Raw genomic sequence first — 23421 nt, forward strand, 5'->3', positions numbered from 1 at the left:
GAAGTTCTGGATGCTCCAACAACTGGAGGTTTTCAAGAAGAGACTGGACAGCCATTTCTCTGAAATGGTATAGGGCAAGGGTGTCCAACCTTGGCAACTTTAAGACTTGTGGACTTCAACTCCCAAAATTCTGGGAGGAATTCTAGGAGTTGAAGTCCAGAAGTCTTCAAGTTGCTAAGGTTGGAGACGCCTGGTATAGGGTCCCCTCCAAGGATTATTCTGACACCTTTGCCTGGCCCTCCACTCAGACTTGGCATCCTCAGTTTTCCTGCCTGAGCAGAGGGTTGGACTAGAAGACCTCCTAAGTCCCTTTCAACTCTGTTATTCTGTTGTTCCTAAGTTAAATAGCTAAGACCCTCATTGGGACCCTATGTCTTTTGCTCCCTCTGGTCTAATGGGCTAATAAGATTTTTAGAAACCTACAGTTGAAAGTTCATTATGTCTCCTTACCCTGAAGACCCAATTTCGTTTGCAATTTAATACCAAGCTGATTGCCCTTTTAGCATTTCTCTTGACACTTCTCCAAAATGCACCCCCAAGAAGCCACACCTCTCCCCCCCCCACACACACACACATATACCAGAGGTTGGATTGGATATCTCTCTCCTCCCTCTCTGCTTTAGGCTTAAAAAGTCTGCCAGTGCTGCTCCTCATTTAGCAATGCTTAAGGAGAATTAGGGGCTAGAGACAGTTAACATTCTCATCTCTGCTACAGGTGAGGCTGTCAGAAAGACTTTTTGGCAGGCACACAATGCCTTCTCCTCAGGCTCTCAGCACTAATGAGAGATGCAGCTCTACTGGCCAGGGTAGGCAAAGCCTCTCATTTTATACAAACCATCTGCTGCTGGCAGATACACACTTATGGGTGGCATGGGTGGGTCCATTCAGTGCACAGAAGTTCAGCTGCTAGCCCGGCAGTCTGCCTCGAGTCACAGGTTTTTTTTAAAAAAATATTTTCTGTTGAGGTAATTCCCCGTTAGGAGAATGAGCACATACAGGGAGACGTATTTGAGAGAAGTGTTTGAATAATACACACACAGCACACAGATACACTGTACAGTAAATGTAGGTTTTTACTTCCAGAAAGGTTTAAACAAAGTTCAAAACAAGCAGTCCAAAATCATTCACAGGTAAGATCAGTCCGTTTTCAATCCAGGGATAATCCAATAACAAAGTCCAGTGTCAAAAACAGTTCAGTATTAGACTTACATCAAATCAAAGAATATCAGTCAGTTAGAAGAACAGCAAAACTCTCCAACAGAAGGAAACAGAGACTCACTGAGACACACTCTCTTCTGAGACTCAGACTAAAACTAAAACAACCCAGGTTTCTGGCTCCATCTTATGGCCATTTGAGGAACCACATCCAATTACAGATTTAGTATTCTCTTAAAGATGCAATATTAAAATGTCTATCCTGGTTTATATATTTCCAACCCAAATACCTGTTAGGTGACTTATATTCCTGACATTCTCCCTTTTTGGGTAGGACAATATATGCAACCTTACATTCTAAGTCCATAATCCTCACAGCAAGCCTTATGCTTTATAGAGCCTTGGGCCTTTGTAAAATGATCTGCTATATTGTTTTCTGACATACAGTATTCCATCTTAATCATTTTACTTTGCACACATTGTCTCACATTTAAACATCTTAAATCTGTGTGTTTCGTTCTTGTTTTAACAGCAATATTTGAAGCCATCTGTATTGCTGATTGATTATCTTCATAAATAACAATAGAATCTGTTACATCAATTCCCATGTCAATTGGTAGTTGTTTATACAAAACTAAATCTGTACATAGTAAAGATAAACATTAGAATTCAGCCTCCATTGCTGACAAACTTAGATGTTTCTGTCTAATAGATCTCCATCCAATCAATGCTTTTCCCAATAATACTACAGTACCCGATGTAGATGTTCGTGTATTTATGTCTGTAGCAAAACTTGCATCAGCATATGCAGTTAAACTCAGTTCATCTTTAGGCTCCAAATACAATGCATGATGCATTGTTTGTTTCAGATATCTTAACACACATTTAGCAGCTTGCCAGTGCCTTTCAGTTGGCTCAGCATTATATCTAGCTAATTGTTTAACACAGTATGTGATATCTGGCCTTGACCAATTACTGAGATAAGATAAACTACCAATCAAGGACTGATAAATGTTTTTATCAAAAAGAGGACTTTGTACATCACTATGGCTAAACTCCTGGCTCATTGGTGTTTTAGCTGGCTTACAAAGTTCCATTTTAAATTTTTTTAGTAATTGGTTAATTTTAACTGCCTGTGAGATTTTGTATCCTCCCCTAGTTCTATCTATCTTTAAACCAAGATATTGTTTGATTTTTCCTAACTGTTTCATCTTAAATTTCTTTTCCAATAGTGAAATTATCTCAGTAGCTTCTTGTTCAATTTTGGTGATTAATGCTATGTCATCAGTAAATAATAGCTACAATGAAATTACACCATTACTTTCTCTTTTAAACAAACATGGATCAGCCATGCCAGCTACAAAGCCTATCTTAGTTAATTCTTTAACTATACATTGGTTCCACTCATATCCTGATTGCTTCAAACCATAAAGACTCTTTTTCAATCTCTAGCAATCATTATTATCAGTATTATCATTTTTGAGACCTAAAGGTTTCTTTAAATATATAGTGTGTTGCAATGATGCATGAAGATATGCCGTCTCTACATCCAAATGATTTATAACGTATTCCTCCTTAGCTGCCCACACTAAAGCTGCCCTTAATGTAGTAGCCTCCAGACTAGATGCAAACACCACATCATAGTCATTTGCTGTCTGATTAAACCCTTGTGCTTCTAACCTGGCTTTATGGGTAACAGTCCCATCTACACCTGTCTTAAGTTTATGTGTCCATTTACATCCTATGGCATGTTTACCTGGTGGTAACCTAACATTTTCATATACCTCCAGTCTTTTTAATGATTCCAGTTCCTTATCCATTGCTTTCTGCCAAGCAGCCTGATCCTTAGCAGGATACAGTTTTAGTTCACTATAATTACTTGGAACTGTATTCACTTGGCATACAACACTAGCCTGATATCTATCAGGTGGTTGTGTTACTCGGGTTGAACATCTTGGTAATACAGGACTTTCCTGTGCCACCTGCTCCTGTTCTTCTACCTCCTCCTGTGCCTGTTCTCCTACTTCCTCCTGTTCTTCCTCTTTAATGGCTATTTGTGGTTTACTTATTTTATCTTTAGGGATTATTTGGGTGTCAATAATGATATCATTGCTGGATTTCTGTTCCAGTTTATCCCACCCAACGTGCTCAAGAAAGTGCCTTGATCCCAAAATCTAAACGATCTATGGTTGGCCTCATAACCCACAAAAAATAACTTCTTAGCTCTATGTTGCCCTTTCAGTCTTACTTGTGAGGGAATATGCACTCATGCTGGAGCTCCAAATGTGTGTAGGTAACTTAAATTTGGTTTTCTGCCATGCCAACGAGTGAATGGCAATTCTCCAGTTGTTGTATTCACTACATTGTTTAAAACATGGTTACTACACATTATGGCTTCACCCCACAGTGTTTCAGGCAAACCTGAATCAGATAACATAGTGCGAGCCATGGCTTGATTCTACATTCTACAAATGAGCTATGTTGTGGTCTGTAAGGTGCAGAACGTTTATGCTCAACACCAGCCAATTTCAACATAGTTTGGAATCTTTTGTTAACACTCAGTCCCATTATCAGTAACTAAAGTAATTACTTTACTTTTCATTTTTCTCTCACCAAACCTTAGCCAGTTAAAGAAATGTTGGAATGTTTCTGTTTTGTTTTTCAGAAGATAGCAGAAACCATATCGTGAGTAATGGTCCATAATACTCAAAATCCTCCTAAACTTGGTTTCTTAGGAGCAATTATGTCAGCAAACACAATCTCTAAAGGTTCTTTGGTCTTAAACCCATTTAGTCTGTTTGCAGGAGTAACCTTACTTTTCTCCTGGCTACAAGCATTACAGTTTAAATACTTGCTACAGGGTTTTAATTTTACTCCCTCTGACAATTCAACTGTTTGTTTGAGCATTTTGAAATTAATGTGCCCCAGACGTCTATGCAGTAAATGTATACATTCATCATGTGGCTTAACATTGTTATAAACTGAGTTAGCCATCTTCAATTGGTCATCATGTATTACATTTAATCATTCTCTAAATTAGCAGTAACACTTTTACCTTCTTTCTCTATTATACAGTTATCTCCCCTAAAGGTTACTACATAACCAATATTAACTAAAGCCCTTACTGTTAATAAATTAAATTTCAGTTTAGGTACATATAACATAGTTAAATGTTCGTTTATACAAGAACAATATGCAGTACCTTCACCCAAAGCTTTGATCTTCCATCCATTTGCCAATGATATATGTTGTTTACTTGTAGACATCTTTACAAACCTTTTTCTATCTTTAGTAATGCACTGTGATGTTCCACTATCAACAACTCACAAATCATGGTTTACAGTTGAATTGCTAGACATAGCGAAACTAACATTCTTCTTGGCCTTCTGGTGATTACCAGTATTCTGTTGTTTTCCCTTCTTACAGAATCTAGCTGTATCTCCTCTAGCCCCACAAGAAAAACATTTCCTAACAGTATAGGCAGTTGAACACAAATCCTCTTCTTGTGGTTGTTCCTTCCTCAGTTGGTCCCTATCCAGCTGTCTTCTTGCCTCTTCCAACAATCTTCCAGTTATGTCAGTCAATGTCAGTTTATCTCTGGGCAGGACTTCTAGTGAAGATACATAATCATCATAACTTTCATCCAATGAGGAAAGAATGATGTAAACTTGATGCAGCTCTGAAAATATCAGTTCTTTTTCATGTAGCTCTTGAAAAGTTATTTTCATGAAGTTTAAATGAGCTAACATATCTCCACCTTTCAGAAGACGTGCTCTAAACAGTTTACGTGTAAGATGTATGTGTGCACCTACACTGTCACGAACATAAATCTTCTTCAAATTCTCCCAACACCTAGCAGCAGACTCTTCTCCATGAATATGGACTAGCTGCTGGTCACTCAGTGTTAGTCCAATTATACAAAGAGCTCATTCGTTGTTCTGTTTAAAGTCAGCAAGCTTCTTGGCATCGTCCTCATTATTTGGATCCCAAGCATTTACATCCGGTGGGTCTTGTACTACATTCCATAAACCTTCTCTACGCAGAAGTAGACTGCACTTCATAGACTAGGAAACATAGTTTGTTCCATCCAACCGGGTTATCAGTGATAGACTTTTTGAAGTGACTTGTGCCATCTTTATCAGGATAGTAACCCACAATTAAACAGTAAACAGCTGTCTGTATACAGTACTGTGTATTCACACCAACTCTCAGTTATCTGAGCCTAGTATGGCCTGGGCCCATAACCAGTGTTGAGGTAATTCCCCATTAGGAGAATGAGCACATACAGGGAGACGTATTTGAGAGAAGTGTTTGAATAATACACACACAGCACACAGATACACTGTACAGTAAATGTAGGTTTTTACTTCCAGAAAGGTTTAAACAAAGTTCAAAAAAAGCAGTCCAAAATCATTCACAGGTAAAATCAGTCAGTTTTCAATCCAGGGATAATCCAATAACAAAGTCCAGTGTCAAAAACAGTTCAGTATTATACTTTCATCAAATCAAAGAATATTAGTCAGTTAGAAGAACGGCAAAACTCTCCAACAGAAGGAAACAGAGACTCACTGAGACACACTCTCTTCTGAGACTCAGACTAAAACTAAAACAACCCAGGTTTCTGGCTCCATCTTATGGCCATTTGAGGAACCACACCCAATTACAGATTTAGTATTCTCTTAAAGATGCAATATTAAAATGTCTATCCTGGTTTATATATTTCCAACCCAAATACCTGTTAGGTGACTTATATTCGTAACATTCTCCCCACAGGAAGCTACAGAAATGGGAAGCATACCTCTGCCTGCATAGCTAGAGGGAGACTCTCCACCCTGCAAAAGCCAATGGCTTGAAAGCAACTCCTGTGCTACCCACACCCAATTCCCCTGCTGCCTTCCCCATGGGGGGAAATTGCAAATGTGGCATGCCATTCAGGTGGGAAATGCCTGGAATGCAATAAAGCCCACCCACTCACCTCCTGATGGTAGGCTGGCTAATGGGGTGAAAGGAGAGGCGGAGAAGAGGAGCTGATTGGAGCACTCTGAAAGAAGGGGGTGAAGGAAAGTGCTACAGCATGCTGTGATGCCCTCACTCACCCCTTTGTCTGGCTTCCCTCCTCCTGCAGTCTCCTCAGTGCTCACTCATGCTCTCCCTCCCCAGTCTATCTTGATTGCAGGCAGAGCGACATTGCCTTTTGCAAGCCCACTATCGGTGAAGCTGGGTGCCGGTGAGGGCTGGCTTTTTGCATAGCTTTGTCCCGCTGTCGGGGGGAAGAATGGCTTCCTCCCAAGGCCCCCGTCCATTTTCCCCTCAACCAGGACAAGTGAGCAACCGGGCAACTGGGTCAGGGGCATGGTCAGCCAGGGGCCGCCACCGGTTCAGTGACCCACACCAAATCACCACTACCGGTTGAATACCACCTCTGCATTAGTGCCAATGTTGACTGGGAATTTGAGGGACTGAAATCTACATTTCTGAAGAATATTCAGATTACAGAAACTTTGGTAGAAGTGCCTGTATTAATTTTTATAACCCTGATTCAAAAAAAGTAAGAGAAAGTGAAGAGATTTTCAGTGGAAATGGAATAGAAAGCTTCCCTTTTATAACAAGATAGTTTGCTAATTATTTCTAGTCTAGGAGCATCTCCATAAAATCTGAAATATGTTTTAATAAGATGTCCCAATCATAATGTGTTTTTTAAATAATACACTCCTAAACTAACAACTACAATCCATTCCATTGTCTCTGTTATTAAGCAAAATGGTTGCTAAGTGAACAGGTGACAGAGAGAGGAGAGCCAGAGAGATGCTGCAAAGAGCATTGATTGTTGCCATCTCATTCAGACAATGTTCTTTAGTAGAGTTTCATATGTCGGGCCTGGTTTTTCCCTTTATCTTTCCCCTCACAGAAGGATGGTTTAAACAAGCTATCTTTTCCTGAGCTGCCTTCTTCCACAGTGCAGCGATTCCCTAAAACAGGTGTCTTCAAATTTGACAGCTTTAAGACTTATGGACTTCAGCTCCCAGAGTACCTCCTCCAGTCATGTTAGCTCAGGAATTCTGGGAGTTGAAGTCCACAAGTCTTAAACTTGCCAAGTTTGAAGACCCTTGCCCTAAAAGATGCTAACAGTAAGTTAACACGCTTAGCACTGTGACTTTAATTAGTTAAGTAGAATCTTCGGCTGGCTGGTATTGCTGACTGAAACTGACCAAATCTTAGTCAATTTTACACTGAAAACTCACAAAATATGGTTGTAAATGCACATATGATTTTTGTATTACTGTTTATTAGCATTATATTTGAAAATAGCCATTATTGAGTAGTCACTAAATGAGGAGTGGCTGTAAATTGACTTTCCATATATAAATCATGTTATACCCATGACCCAAAAATCTTTTCTGTCCTTTATGAAAATATTACAGGAAGCTTTTTCCCCCTTAATCATATTCGCATTGGAGGCGCTGGCTCTGGAGTGTTACTACAGTTAGTGGGTGAACCTGCAGGGCCGGCACCTCGAACGCCTCCCTGCCACCTCTTAGCATCCCCAAGAGGGCCAGCAGAGGGGCACTAAGAGGCAGCAGGGGGACAGCATATTGAATGCAGCCGCGGCGACATGTAAAGTGCCACCACTTCCACATTGGAGGCGCCAGCTCCAGAGTGGTGCTAGTCAATGGGTGAACCTGCAGGGCTGGTGCCTTGAACGCCCCCCTGCCACCTCTTAGATTCGCCCTGCTGGCCCCCTTGCCTCTTAGTGCCCCCCTAAGGCATCCCACCACCCCTCAGGGGGTGGTACCTCCCACTTTGGGAAGATCAACCAAATCTGGGTTGCAAACCCAGATCAACCAAATCTAGATCAACCAAATCTGGGTTGCAAAAAAAACTGGATAACCACTAGATGGCAGGAAACAAATATGTCAAACATTAATGCTTTGCTACCCTCTAGTGATGGGCTAGATTTTGCCAGTTTAATATGGTAACCCAACCAATCTCAAGCAGCCTAGTGATAAAGTAAAATAAACTCAGGTTTAAACTGTAAAAATCTTTCCTTTCTTAAATAGATGGAACAATGGCCTGTGTTATGCAAACATCTAAAGCTTTGGAGGGATTGAACCTTAAAAGGGAATTATTCATTACACTTCTCTTTTGCCCAACTTAGCATTTAATACTTACTTTTTAAAGTTGCCACTAGTAATCCACCTGTTTTTTTGCACCTACATGTGAGCCTTCTTAAAAAGCCAGGATTGGTGAAATCAAAAGACCCAAGGCCAAATTAACTTCTTTGATCTGAATGGCAGATGTCATCTCCAGTGTTTCCTTCTTTGTATGCTGAACTTTCATTGATGTCAAGAACCGAGATGAATTGATAAGGTGAAAGGAATATTAAGTCATTCTGTCCAGGCTTAGCAGCCTATCATGCAAAGCTGCTGAGAGCTCATGTTGTTTTGTTGTGTTTAGTTTTGAGACTTAGAGGAAATTGGATTTTTTTAAAAAAGAAAAAAGAAAGTCATATTTCACGGTAGCCCTTTTAATACTCTTTTTCACTTGCTACAATCTGGCATTACAACATATTGCCAAAGTATATAGAAAATTATTGCCCTGACAACTGATATTCAAAAACAAAGCACAATGTAAACTCCAGTAATTATTACTCTATTGACTTCTGTCAGGTTTGGATTGTAGGTGATTCCTCAGCACCAGAAGAAAAAGAAGAAGAAAGATACCAAGAAAATAAATAAGGGCACTTTACTTACACAATATGTTTGGACACATTTAAGAAGAAACAAATAAATATTTACAATTTACAGAGACTGCAAGGCTATAGCTTAAATACTATCACAAGATCTAATCTGGTTCAGCATTGGGATCAGAGGTTTACTCTTCCGAGCTTTGGACTCGTACTAGAGCCCATCTTCAGAGAACTTCTCTCTACTGGAATATGTGCTTTGGTCTATTCTACGAGTCTATTCTATTTATGTGGTACCTTCCTATTGGTTGATTGGTGTGTTGATGGCTGGGCTATTGTCTGTTGTTTCTTGTGCTGCCAAGTCCCCAGCTCCTAAGCACCTGATAAGCTGGTGGTAAATCAGCACTCCTGTTAACTGACAAGGGGCCTGTTTCCCAGGTTTCAATCATTTCCCTGACTATCTTTGTACTTGCACTACCAACAATCTCAGTAGCTGCAAAAATTGAATGCATGTCCTTTTTCACTGTAACGTGAGGCTACCAATGAGTTCACATTTGACCAGTCTGAGTGACCGACCCAATTGGATCTTGCAACATTATCCTGGGACACATATATTTGTCTTCATTGGTGTAAAATATTATTGTATTAAACATAACATTTCCATATTTGGTAATATAGTAGATCTGTACAAAGTGATTCCAATTGTTTTGATGAAGAAAAATTTAAAAATAAATTGCTGGCCAAAATTCACCATAGGTGCACAAAACTTTATTCAGATGGGAATTCTGATGCAGGAACAGCTCATATGTGACATCCATTTGTAAATATTCTCACTTGCCCTGGAAAGATGGGATCTGTGTACAGAGGCTGATATTATCCATTTTGATTTCACTTCCACGTATGGAGATGAAGAAGAAAACAATTCCTAGTTTCTGCTGACTGTCACTGACTAATAAAAGGCAAAGAAAAGTTCATTATGATTGAACATGTGAATCTTTGTGTGCTTTGAGACAGAGGGTTCTACAAAAAGTTAATGGATTACTTTATCAAATTTAAAAAAATACAAAGAAAAAAGAGGGAAGGGAATCAAAAGGGGAAAAAGTCAAAAGAAAAAAGGTATGGAGAGATAAAGAAATTTAGGAAGAGTTGTGATTTTCTTCAGTGCAGATACAAGTATATAATTAGGTTATCTCTTAGATTATCTAAGGTTACCTATCACAACTAATATCTAACTCTAAGTTTATCAACATATACAAGATTTCTACAATCTTAAATCTAATTTCTCACCATCACTATTTTTATGCCATCATTTTTATATGTAACTCAAGACAATGAATGTACCCCATCCTCCTATTTTCCCCACAGCAACTCTGTGAGGTGAATTGGACCAAGAGTAAGTGACTGGCCTAAAATCACCTGGCTGGCTTTCATGTTTAAAGTGAGATAGAACTACAATCTGCTGGGTGCTAGGCCAGCACCTTAAGCACTCCAAACTGGCTCTGATTTGCATTAAATCCTAAATTCTAATTTTGCATTAAATCCTAAATCCTAAATTTAAGGACCCAAAGCATGTGGTTCTAGATAGTATAAAAACATAACAATCACAAGAATTATGAACAAATTATTTGGCTTTTTCATTGTCCTATGAAATGAATGCATCTCATTCTGTTGTGTCACTATTGGCTACCAACAGTATTTTAAAGCATTATATCAAGCTAATGTACTTAAAAACAAACTGTATTTCTACTTACAGGAATATAAGTCTAGAACACAGGACACAGGTCACCAGTAAAGCACTTAACTCCCAACCTTAATGTCTTTTCATTGAAAGAGACATTTTCCATTTTTATTTAGTACCAGAATCCTCATATCAATTCTTATACTCAATTTAGGCAATCTCGTCTGATACAGAATTGATCCTGAACATGAACCTGCATGGTATCCTGGAGTCACTGAAAACAGTTATGAAGCTATACTACTTAAATCCATTTATTTAAGAATTAGCTTTATTGCATCTTGCCTTTGAATTCACATGCATGAGGTTGGACTACCCTGCTGTTAATATAATGATTTCTAAATAGGAAAGATCCAGCTACCATCGATGGACAACATCTTTATTACATTTCATGGCCATGAGAGTAATGTGGGGCAAAGGCATTAAAGAAACAGTTCATCTTTTCTACTGTTTTTACAACTCACCTAACAAAATAATTGCGATAAAGTGCTAAAAAATCTGTAGCTGGGATGGGAACTAACAATAGCTGGAATTCAGAGCTACATGAGTGCCTTTCTCTGGGTATACTGTATGCAGGTCTATATCTGATTTAAATTCAGAACACAGGATCTCAGAAATCTTACAAGGTTTGCAAAAACCACTGTCCCACCAAATTATTGTCATGTTCTGGTCCTGTGCTTTATTGAAAATTGTGTGTGTGTGTGTGTGTGTGTGTGTGTGTGTGTGTGTGTATTGGGGGATGTTCCTTTAAAAATTTCAGTAAAATATGGAAGAAAAAAGATGTACAGAGAAGATTATTTGAAGAATAAATGGAGGAAGAAAAAGTTGAAGGGTGTTTGTTTGTTCCTTTGAGAAGTGCTAAATAAAAGGAAGGTAAATAATTATAAAATTGCTAAATCCAAATATTTTAAAACTATGGTCAAGATAAATTATTTTTACCTATTGTTTTAGGCTAATATCAAAATAGAGAAAATGGAAACTAGGGTTACTTTAAAAAAAAGCACTTCAGGTATTTCTTTTACATCAAAATACAGTAGTCAAAGGGAAATTCAGTGGAATATTATCCATGCATGGAAGTGAAATTGCAACACCTGAGAAATGGGAGAAAAGCCATTAAATGAAGAGCTTCAAAAGCTTCCAATCATTTGGTTAAATTCACAGCTTTCAAGTCAGACAGTCCAATGATGTGTAAAACTGCCTCAATGGGATAGTTCAACCAGGCGTGGGCTTCAAAAATTTTAGTAAAGGGTTAGCTGCCTGGTTGCTGGGTGGGTGTGGCCATTGTGGGCATGGCCTAGTCGGCCTCCTGGACCATGGCCGTGGGAGGTGTTTTTGCCCTCCCTGGGCTCCAGAGGCTTTCCTCAAGCCTCCAGGAGGGCGAAAATGGCCTCCCCAAGCTCTGGGGGCTCTCTAGAAGCCAGAAACAGGCCCATTTCTGACCTTCCCAAACTTCTGGGAGACCCATTTTTCATCTTCCTCGAACCTCCATGCACACCGTGCACTTAGCTGCATCCAAAACAGGTCATGTGGGGACTCCTGGGAGAGGTGGGGGAGAGGGTTGAGACCAGCCAGAAGTGGGATTTGGCGGTTCTCCGAACTGCACAGAATCTTAGTTAGTTTCCAAACCCCCAGCAGCCCAGCCCTGAGTTCAACCACAGTTTTGTTAAATCAAAGCACATTTTCAAAACTTTGCATCATTTGGAAGCATCTTCATTAGTCCTTCCTCCTGGTTGGGAGAAAAATGGTGTCATCTAAGTTTAATTAACAAGGGGAGAGAGGAGAGAGAGAGAGAGAGAGAATAACATGTTGGGCTAGACATATGTGATAGTGACTCAGCAAAGACCATGGCAGTAGACATTTTTGAATATATAGTTCTATGTAGCTATATGACTATATAAAGAATAATTTCATATTGCATTGCAGTTGGCTGAACTATTCAGAAGGGACATTCTACCAGAATAGCAATGAAAATATATTAAAAAGTTAAGATAGTATGGAAATGTTATTGTCAGGTTAAATATTATATGTTTTCAAAGCCATTTAGAGAGCACAAATATCCCTTTCATTTTCATTCCTTCTACTGGGTTTATTCTTCAGCCCTGAACTTTTTGGGGTGGGAGGTGGGGGGGGGGGGTTATACATTTCCTTGGTTATATCCCTGAATGAAATTAATCACCATTTCCTTAGGAGAGAAGAGATTTTCTCCATGTCTTACTATAAAATCTGAACATGAATAAGTTAACAAAGAAGTAGTTTATTCCTGGATGTAAGTAATAGAGAACTCCATTTGCTTGGAAGCAATGTGATTACTGTATATCCAACTATATCATGGCAAAAGCAACCATAACTATCTAGCTCTTAGAACCTGTCAAATAGGACAGTTCAAATTTTAAGAAATTGGGGAAAATGGTAAGCTTAGAAGCCATTGCTTTCATCCCTGCTCCCATTATTATCAAGGAGAAATGTGCTACTTTTAGAGAAGTCAAAATTATTTGAAGTTCCCATACTATCAGCTCTGTTATCACATATATACCTGGTCCATCTATGCAATGAAAAAAAAAAGTTTGTATCAATGGGATACATTGATTAGGTTTAAAGGAGTTGGACTTTCATTAGTTTCTGCTTGGGAGTATCAGGTATTATTCAAGTTGTATATAAAATGTATATAAAATGTATTTTGGATTTCAGTGCATGGTTGATTAGACAGACAGACAGACAGACAGACAGACAGACAGACAGACAGACAGACAGACAGACAGACAGATAGATAGATAGAAAAATAAAGATGTGACAATTTATTTAATAACAAAAGGAAGCATATTTCTAAGAAATATATTTCCCTACTTCCCTTACTTGGAAATGCTACTAGAAAGTTATGCTTTTGGCCCCAATCAGCTGGATATACAAAAACATAGAGCCAAAACTTCAGTGATTATCATTAAAGCATAGAAAAATATGATCCCACCTTGGACACTTTGGGGCTCCATAAGTCATCTTCAAGAATTTAAATTGTACCCAGAACTAAATTGGAAGACATGGTGACATATATTAGCTTTATGCACTGTGGAGCAGTGCCAAGATCCTCATCTTGGCTGGTTTAAAAAAGAAACCTTTTCTGACGAAACAATATATCACTACTTTTCTAGTAGAAATTGAAGTTGGCATATTCATAAGAGGTCTACAGAAGCCAACTGAGCAACTTCACGGAACTCTTATCGTGAATAGCATCCTGATTTCACAAGAGAAATATAAAAGCACTCAGTTGCAATTTCATTTCTAGTTTCAAAAGCATTTTCTTTATCATAATATCTTGTTTCCATTAAAATTATATATAATGAAACAGCCAATTTATCCAGATCTGGTCAACTACTATGTTCAAAGAGCAGTTCACAACCCCCTGACTTGTTATATGAGACAAGAGGAAATGACTAAAACATGCAAGGATTGGTTATTTTAAATATGCTGAATCAATTCATAACAAATAACCAAATCAAATATATTTTTGGTCCGAGGCCTACCCAGTTATTTGACCTAGGCTTGCTCCAGAGTTATCAAACTCCTCACCTAGACTGAATAAAGTCTCATATCCCTGATCTACACAACTAGATTAAAAAAAAGGGTCAGGGTTGAATATCTTCCAAATATTAATAACATCCAAGTAGAGATCCATGTGGAACCTCCAGAGGTTTTATGATATCTGTTAAATAGTAGAGAAGATAAGGAAGGAGAACTCTTAGAATCAATAAAACAGAATTTCAAAGCCCCATCCTATTGTGACAATCCAGAGAGACACTGAGAATAATGCCATAAATTCTAGTATGAAATTCAAAAGAAGCCACAGGCAATGGTATGCCTGAAAATTTAAATGTGGCTAGTTAAATACTAGCTATTTGGTTAGCTGTTGACTCATCATGTCTTGTTTCATAACTTCAATTATTTATGTTATATAAACCTTTGATGACAGAATCAGAAATGAGACATTTTTTTAACCAAGCCATCTGTTTAGGCAGATAGAGAAGCAAAACAAAAGGCAGACAAAGATGTTGCTTTTATAGTCAGAGTCATTGCCTGGACTTTTTAATGAAAATGCTCTTTCAGAAAGTGCTGCTAGTTCGACCTTGCTATGATTAGCTAAATGCTTCAGAATAGCATGACACAAAATAAAATAAATAAATGGCAGTAATCTTTGTTTAAATTAAAAGAGGCTTCTGTGACTGCTGCACAGAATGACAAAGAGCTGGGTGTTTTATGAGCAGCTATTAGTTATAATTTATAATTTCAATACAAGCACTTTGTCATCAGAGTTTCTATTCCTAAGTAGAAAAAAGTGTTATTTCTGAGCAAACTGGCCCACTAGCCATGCTTTGTATTTTATTAACTGCTTAATAATAACATTTTTCCAGTCCTGAGTGGACAACAAAATTTAGAAGGTTCCTGCATCTTTTGTGAAGACTTTAAAGCTGCCAAAACTGTGCAAGCTTGTATTAACTTATTCCCACCATAGTTTATGGAAGGAGGGTTGCATAGGAAAATGCCGTTTTCCAACAACTTTCTCATTCTACATCACGGGTGTCAAACTCATGGCACCACATTGCCATCACATGATGTCTTGTGACATTTTTCCTATTGCAGAGTTGGGTGGGTGTGGCCTGTGTGTGGTACATCAGGCTTGTGGGCTTTCAGTTTGACACCCCTGTTCTACATGGTCAAGAAAAGTATATGAGAAATAAATCAGTTTTCAGTATATTACAGAAATACTTAATTCTGTTCAATTAATGCAGATGGAGAAGTTAAAAGCAGATGGAGGGAGCAAAGGAAGGAAGGAAAGAAGGGTTGGTGGATGCTGGAAAACACCCCTTTAAAGGAACGTCAAAAACAATTGTAGAAAAAAAAACATGTTTCCTTTAATAAACTTGGAAAAGAAAAAAAAATGTTCACCAGGCTCTCAACAAGCAAAGTTAAGAGTCCCACAGATCTTATAAACTTAGGTTTTACCATGTATATGATATTCTGTTGGCATCATTTGGTTCTAGTCATCTAGATAAAATAGTAAATAATGTCATCTTGAAAGCAGTAACTTATCTGAGGAAGAGAGATCCTAACACAGAGACGTTAACTTATCAAAGACACAGATGCCCTGTAAATTATCCCTTCATGATATTGTCTATCCATAAGAAAGCCTGAATTGCTTTATTGAATTTATCTTTGATGAAATCAAACATATGGAGGACAACTGACATACATTTCAAAGCTTCTTTGGATGCATGGAAAATGTTTCATAGTACAATACTGTCAGAAAGTTTGCTGTTTTTAGAATGATCATTGCAAAGCTAGTGTTTCTACAGAGATTTGCCAATTCTACACAGTTAACAAAGCTTCTGGAGCAGAGGAAAGAAGGAAGGAAGGGAGGAAGGAAGGAAGGAGGGAGGGAGGGAGGGAGGGAGGGAAGGATCTCTCATATAATACTACTTTTTTACTCCCCATTTTCCTATAACAATGTGCCCAGCACAGCTAACAGTTAATGTGAAATACTAATCATTTTCCTCCCCCCCCCTTTATTTTATATTACTTAAGATGATAATACTAAGTGGTATAACATAAATGCTCTCCTTCCTGTTTTGCCTACAAAAACAACTCTATGCCAGTGGACAAAAATTCATTGAGATGAAGCTGCATAAAAATGTCTAAAGATCTGATCTAAATTCCCTGAGAAGAGTTTAAAAGAAAGAATGTGCTTTTATCAAGGGGAAAATATATGCTTTATAAGGTTGCACACCTTTCATATGTGATGTGGAAAATGGATTGTATCTTTTGTGAATGTGAGCAGACCACCTCTATGCTATCCATTAAAGCAGCCTGATTCCCATGTGAGGTGGGAAAAAAAATGGTGCAGCTGTTCCAGGAGTCAATTCAGTTTAAAGCCACCATCAGAGCAACTATTTCTTTCCTGGAGGTTCACACAACAGCCTGAGAAAAGAGAAGCTGCTTTAGTGAATAGCAAAGTATCCACAGTTCCAAGGTTTGGCAGAATGATTCTTCAACCTTTAGCTACACAGGAGGACCCCATTAATGTGTATTCAGAAAAGTGTCAGGGACAAATTCCTCTGCTGTAGAGTCAACTGTATATCTATTCTGCTCTGAAATTATTCTTGAGTGCAAAGGTTGCAGCTGAGCTTGCCAAGATTGAGCAAAAGTTTCACTTGCTTTCCTAAATATACCATTCTGAAAGATGTAAAGCAAACATGTTATAATATAGACACACTTTTGGGTACATATGTGCCACTTGGCTCAGGAGCAATGGGAATTTTTCTGCACTCCACACCAATCTCTGAGGGCAAAATAAAAAGGTGAAAAGGCCTTCTTTAGTTCTCTTCTTTCAGTCAGTAAATGTGTCACTGTCATGATCCTGCCCTCCATTTATAGGAACAATTACACTGCTAATATTTTCTCCTCCCTCCTCTTCTTCTTTCTTCCTCCTCCTATATGTTGATAAATAATCCCCCATTAGTGTCATGGTATTGTCTGTGGATTTTTCATTTTTTTTTGGAAATATATAGTACAAGATACTAGGAACAATGCTCCAAACCACAAGGTATTCTGACACTGACAGGGATGAACACAATGCTTGTTTTTAGAATCAAATATATAGTACAAGATACTAGGAACAATGCTCCAAACCACAAGGTATTCTGACACTGACAGGGATGAACACAATGCTTGTTTTTAGAATCAAAATAAAGTTTTGCATTGTCTGGTCCCATATTCACCTTTTTTATGAATGCATTTGCATCTGTACACTACCTGTACACTAGATTCTTACAAAAATGCAAGAGTCAAAATGTAATATGACTTTTTAAAGTGCTCACTTTACATTTAAAGTCTAACTTTCATTTTCACATGTAAAATCTAACTTTAGTGGCTACATTAAGCATTATTGCAATCAGTGTGTAAATGTTTAATATTTCACTAACCTGTGACCTATTGATCCTTTGTTACCAAAGAATTAACTAGTATTATTTAATTGTTGAAGTCTATCCAAACTTCATTTTGAAACTAATTTGCCTTTTGAGAAAGTAACATTTTCTGGGGGAGCAAGCAATATTACAGAAAAGCAGTGGAAGAAAAACCTGATGGTAACATTTGCTGAGAGAAAAGCAATATTTACAATGGGAAAGCAACATGATAAAAAGCTGGGGGATGCTCTTTTCTAGGAGAAAGCAGCAGCTGGCACAGTAGTAGTAAAAACCTTTGACAAGTCTCTGTTTGCATTATATGGGAAGTTTCCCACATATAGAGATTGTGTATTTGATCACCTCCTACAAGTGAAGCAGATAGGGGATCTTTGTCATTTTACATAGTCCATGGGTGTCAGATTTGTCGTGTCACGTTGCTGTCATGTGATGTTTTGTGACGTTTTCTCCCTTCACAGAGCTGAGGTGGATGTGATCTACACATAACAGATAACAGATAATCAGAGTTGGAAGGGACCTTGTAGGTCATCTAATCCAACCCCCCGCCGCCCAAGTGGGAGACCCTACATCATTTCTGACAGATGGCAGTCCAGCCTCTTCGTCTCAAGTGATAGAGCTCCCACAACTTCTGAGGGCAAAGTGTTCCATATACATGATGCATCCAGTCCATGGGCTGCCAGTTTGACACCCCTGAATGATAGCCCTTTCGGAGTGAAACTGAAAGATCCTCTCACGTTCCACTGAACATGTATTCATAATAAAATAATGCTTAATGTAGCCAAATAAGGAAAAGTAATCAAGCAATAAACGGCAATGTTGCCTTATTTATTCTGCCTGTGATAAAATCTGGACTCTCACCCTGAAATATCCACACATTGTAAAATATTCAATATTTTCCCCAGGAAAACAATATGTTCTGTTTTAATTTAATTAAAATGTTATTTATTTTTGCTTTGTGCTATGATAAATGACATAGGGCCTAGTAGTTACTTCAGTATCCACCTGTCTCTGATAATATCTTCCCAACCCATTCAAATCTGCAGGGTTAGTGCACTCTGGTTTCCTTTTATTAAACACTGCCATCTCTCAGGATCCTGGAAGAACACCAGATGATAGCCTAGATTTAGCATTTTTAAAAAATCTACCAAGCCCTTCCCAAGGATCTGGGATATGCAGATGTTGTTTGGCATTATTAAAGGTATCCTTACAGGATGTAAATTGTTTCAAATAAACCTGTCTTTTGCAATTGAGAGATGATGATTTTGTCAATACTGACAGTGTTCAAGTGCTATTCTAGATTGTATCTAAAACTCCTATTACTATTGGTGCCATCTTTGCTTTCGTTTACCACCTCATTGTACTTCTGCCTGTAAGTCTCTGTATTTTGTGATTCTCTCTCTTCAATTCTAATCTCACCAGGTACTGTAACATTCACTATCCAGACTTCTTTTGTCTTTCTTATTGATAATTTTTAAGTCTGGGGTGTTAGGTGGCAGATGCTTGTTTGAATTCTAGAGTCCCAGAGTGCTTAGTTTTTTTTTATTTTCTAACACTTTTCTGATCCCACCAGTTTTGCTTGCAGACAAATGGTTACTACAGGTAGCAAAATTGCTAAGTGAGTTTTGTCCCATTTTATGACCTTTCTTGCTAATAGCTGCAGTTGTTAGCATCATGGTTGTAAAGTGAACCTGGCTTCCCCATTGACTCTGCTTGTCAGAAAGTCCTAACCAAGGACATAAGAATTGTTAAAGTAAGAATTTAGACAGTTTAAAGCAGGTTGGTTTTTAATTTTAATTTTTTAACTAAGGTGTTCAAGTCTGATAAACCCAATATTACCAGATATCAAGGAAGTTGTTTACGTATCACCCCCAAGAGCTGCAATCACATTTTGTATAACAACAGAATTATTATTACCTGTTAGTTTCCCCCATTAGACATCCATATATATGGTAGCCTATATTCGACTCATATTCTAATATGTACTATAAGGGAGTCTTTTGTCTAGGGCAAAGATACATTCAGGCTGATTTACATAGCAAATGATACATACAACAACTTTTTTTTTAAAGTGGGTAAATATATTCCAAACTCATGAAGATAGGAGGTATATGCAATTTCTGGTGAATCCAATTCAAAGAAATGCTTTCATTCCAAAAAGGATGCTTGGTCTTCTTTGGTGCTTCAAATCAAAGCACTGCAGCAGGCAATTCGCTTTGATTGGCTCCACTGAGCCAGAGAAAAGGTTTCTTTGCGCATGTGTGCACATGCACAAAAGACCCTTTTATTATCCAGGATGAAGCAATGTGGCTTCTCTAATCTGATACTTTAATCCAAGGTGTTGCTTTAATTTTGTGCTTTTGCTCCAGGGGCAGCTTTGATTGACCTTCATCAAACTGAATTTTCTCTCTGTAGATATATACAGCCGCTTAGCCCATATAATCGAACCATAATAGCAAATACTTTCAGAGAACCCAAGCAGCAAGGCTATAAATATTATAAAGTTATACTGTTTAACGTAACAGAATTGTTTTTTACTATTTTCAAAAATTAAAAGCTATTGTACAGATTGTTAGTCAAATAACCGAATGAATTACTTTATATGACTGGAAGCTTCATGTTGGTTTCATATGAATTGAAAAATTGGAAAGTTAGACTGGAGATGAAATTAAGTTTGTGTGGAGAGTGATTTGGGCTAAATATGGACAGGTTTTAATGCAAATGAACTTAGTCTCTGTATACCTACACATCACATTATTCTCTTTCAGAATAAACAACCATATGTAGAGCACACAAGGAGTAAGAAATGCTAGGCCAAAACAATTAAAAGCATTTGATAAGAAAATAAGATACAGCTAAAATTTGTTTTATACCAACAAAATTCATTATCCTTCTCCATACGTTTCCACCTTTGCAACTATTCTGGGTTTCACCACTTCTGTATATTGATTAAAATATTTCCTGTTGTTTTTTGTTAAAAACTTTCACTTGCCTTTTTTTTTGAGGAAAAGTTACCAAGTCCTCACAGCCATGACTTTCTTCAGTCTTTCCCTTCTCTTCAGACCAGATAAGACTTTTTATATAAAAAAATTCCACTACTTGACATGTATAGGCATGTCTAAAATATTATTCCCAGCATCCCCACAATTTACCTTCACCCTATTATTTTTCATTCCATTTGCTCTATAGAAGGATCCTTCTTTAGCCCTCTGCATTTCTTTCCAAATCTTCCAATCTTTACTTCCATCAAAATTATGTTGCATTTTCTCTATCAGTTGTATTACTATGTATTAAATAGACAATTGAATACATCTTAATTAGTTTAGCTATCATTAGATAAGTATTTGTTTGTTATGCATTTTAGTTATATGAAATACCTAAATAAAAATTCTTCACTGTGTCATTCTCTCTTTGACTACATTATTTGAAATCATTTTTCCCCCAATATGTACATTTGACAAAAACTGTCACCTTCATTTTTTGCAACAATTGTTCTCTTAAGTGCATTTTTCTCAACCACAACCTCTTTACTATCTCCATTCCACCAGGCATCCTTTTTAATATTTCTCATTAGCATAACTCCGCACACCTCAGTGGTGCTCTATAATATAATTCTTTTTACTCTGTTTCAATCAGCTTTTATATCCTCTTTCCTTAAGTCCATTTTCCATTAATTCTGTTTGGAAATAAATCCATCTTCTAATACATATACATACACATATACATATACATGTACATGTACATATACATATACATATACATATACATATACATATACATATACATATACATACACACACACACACACACACACACACACACACACACACACACACATATTATATATGTAGGTCTAGATGTGTTCGGGTCTTTTTCCATGTAAGATTCAGAGTATCTTGGCGTCGTTTCGGTGAGGTCCCATTCACCATCCTCAGGCTGGTGCTTTCTGCTTCATTCCAGTGCAAGCAGTGTGTGATCGGAGCTGCCATCTGTCTATAAATACTGGTGGTGGGGGCTGGTGTGCTGGGCTGGTTGGTTGCGCTGCTGCCTCTTGATTGGTTGATGGAGTTGATGTTAGTATAATGGGCTGTGTGATGGCCTTGTGAGTTTTGTTGTGGAGATATCCTGGATCTTGTGCTGTAATCTCCTGGGTCATTTGTGTTTTGATCTCTTTTCCATTAGTCTTCTGTGTTGTAACGGCTTGGGTAATGGGTTGTGTGATGACCTTGTGAGATTTATTGCTGTGGTATCCTTGGTCTTGTGCTGTGATTTCCTGGGTCATTTGCTATGTTGCAACGTCTTGAGTTCTTGTGGTGTAATTTCCTGAGTTTTTTGATGTGATATCCTCACATCCATCACAGCGGGTGGCTGTGATGTAGCATTCTGGGTTTTGGTCTGGCTTTGATTTTGGGGTCTGTGCCTGTGTTCTTGGCGTGTGTCAGCTTGTTTGGTTTTGGGGTCGGGGGGTGTGACAGCTGGCAAAGCAGCCGTGGTCTGTTTTCTAGATGGTGGTTGTCCTTTGTTTATAGGATGGGCTTGGGCCTGGGTCTGATGAGGGGGATTGGCGGTGGTGTCCCATGTTGCTTTGGGTCTGGGGTTGGTTTTCGTGGCTGGGGCTCATTTGTTGGTGAGGGCTACTTTCCAGATGTCTGGTAGGTGGGACATATCATCTGAACACTGAACACTCCAGCAAGAGAATAATCAGGGAAGCCATCGAAATAGAGATACACCCCCATAACATGAATAAACGGGATGATACATCCCGCCTACCAGACATCTGGAAGCTAGCACTCACCAACAAACGAGTCACCACCGCCATTCTCCCTCATCAAACCCAGGCCCAAACACTGATTGACAATCAATTTCACATGCTGTTGTTAAAATGGAATAGACAACAGGTGGAAAGCATAGGCAGTTAGCAAGACATCCCCAATAAAGGAGTGGTTCTGCAGGTGGTGACCACAGACCATTTCTCAGTTCCTATGCTTTATGGCTGATGGTTTGGTCACTTTTGAATGCTGGTGGTGCTTTAATTCTAGTGGTAGTATGAGACGGAGTCTACAACCCACACAAGTGGCTCAGGTAGTGCAGCTCATCCAGGATGGCACATCAATGCGAGCTGTGGCAAGGTTTGCTGTGTCTGTCAGTGTAGTGTCCAGAGCATGGAGACGCTACCAGGATATTTTGTTCGGGTATTTTCCCATGTCATTATAGCTGTGCTTTTAAAGTTGTAGCAACGTTTCGGCAGAATCTCATCTGCCATCATCAGGCTTCTGTATAGTGTTCATCTGGGAGTCAGGTTCTCGCCAACCTGAGCACAACCAACCTGAGCACAACCTGAGCACAACCTGACCAACCTGAGCACAACCAAGCCCCCACCTGAACAGAACACACCTCCAGCCAATCAGAACATGGCCAACCCCCCAACCAATCAGAACACAGCCAAACCCCCAACCAATGAGAACACACCCCCACCCAATCAGAACACAGCCAAGCCCCCACCCAATCAAGTCACACCCCCACTAGCAGTTAAAAGGAAGAAGCAGCTGCAAGCTCACATCACTCTGAGAAGCACAGAGCTGAAGACAGAAGCCTGAAGATGATGAATGAGACTTCATCGAAACGTTGCCTAGATACTTCCAACCTTACGCGGGAGAAAACCCGAATAACCAAAGATCCACATACAAATACCCGCGAGAACCTCAGAAAACAAATATTGCACCTCTACGGGGAGGAAACCCACTATCTGACCAGGACTTATGAAAAACTTGAAGTCCAAAGAGATTCCATTTTATGTGACCTCACATTCTTATGCAACTGCCGAGATCAAAATTTAATTCCCACAAGCTTCCAATTGAAATTCCACACCAACACAGCAG

At 38.6% G+C, this 23421-nt stretch overlaps 1 long non-coding RNA gene across 1 annotated transcript in view; it reads right to left on the bottom strand.

Moving 5' to 3' along the window:
- Positions 1-23182, bottom strand: part of LOC148132941 (uncharacterized) — a 172041-nt gene extending 148859 nt beyond the window's left edge. Inside the window, exon 1 of the long non-coding RNA XR_015745313.1 lies at positions 22891-23182. This is a non-coding gene — a long non-coding RNA (uncharacterized LOC148132941). The remainder of the gene's footprint in view (positions 1-22890) is intronic.
- Positions 23183-23421: the final 239 nt, after the last annotated feature.

Source organism: Notechis scutatus, chromosome 1 (assembly GCF_049901735.1).
Source record: "Notechis scutatus isolate UNSWTSFEM ecotype Mainland chromosome 1, rNotScu1.2, whole genome shotgun sequence".
Taxonomy (NCBI): domain Eukaryota; kingdom Metazoa; phylum Chordata; class Lepidosauria; order Squamata; family Elapidae; genus Notechis; species Notechis scutatus.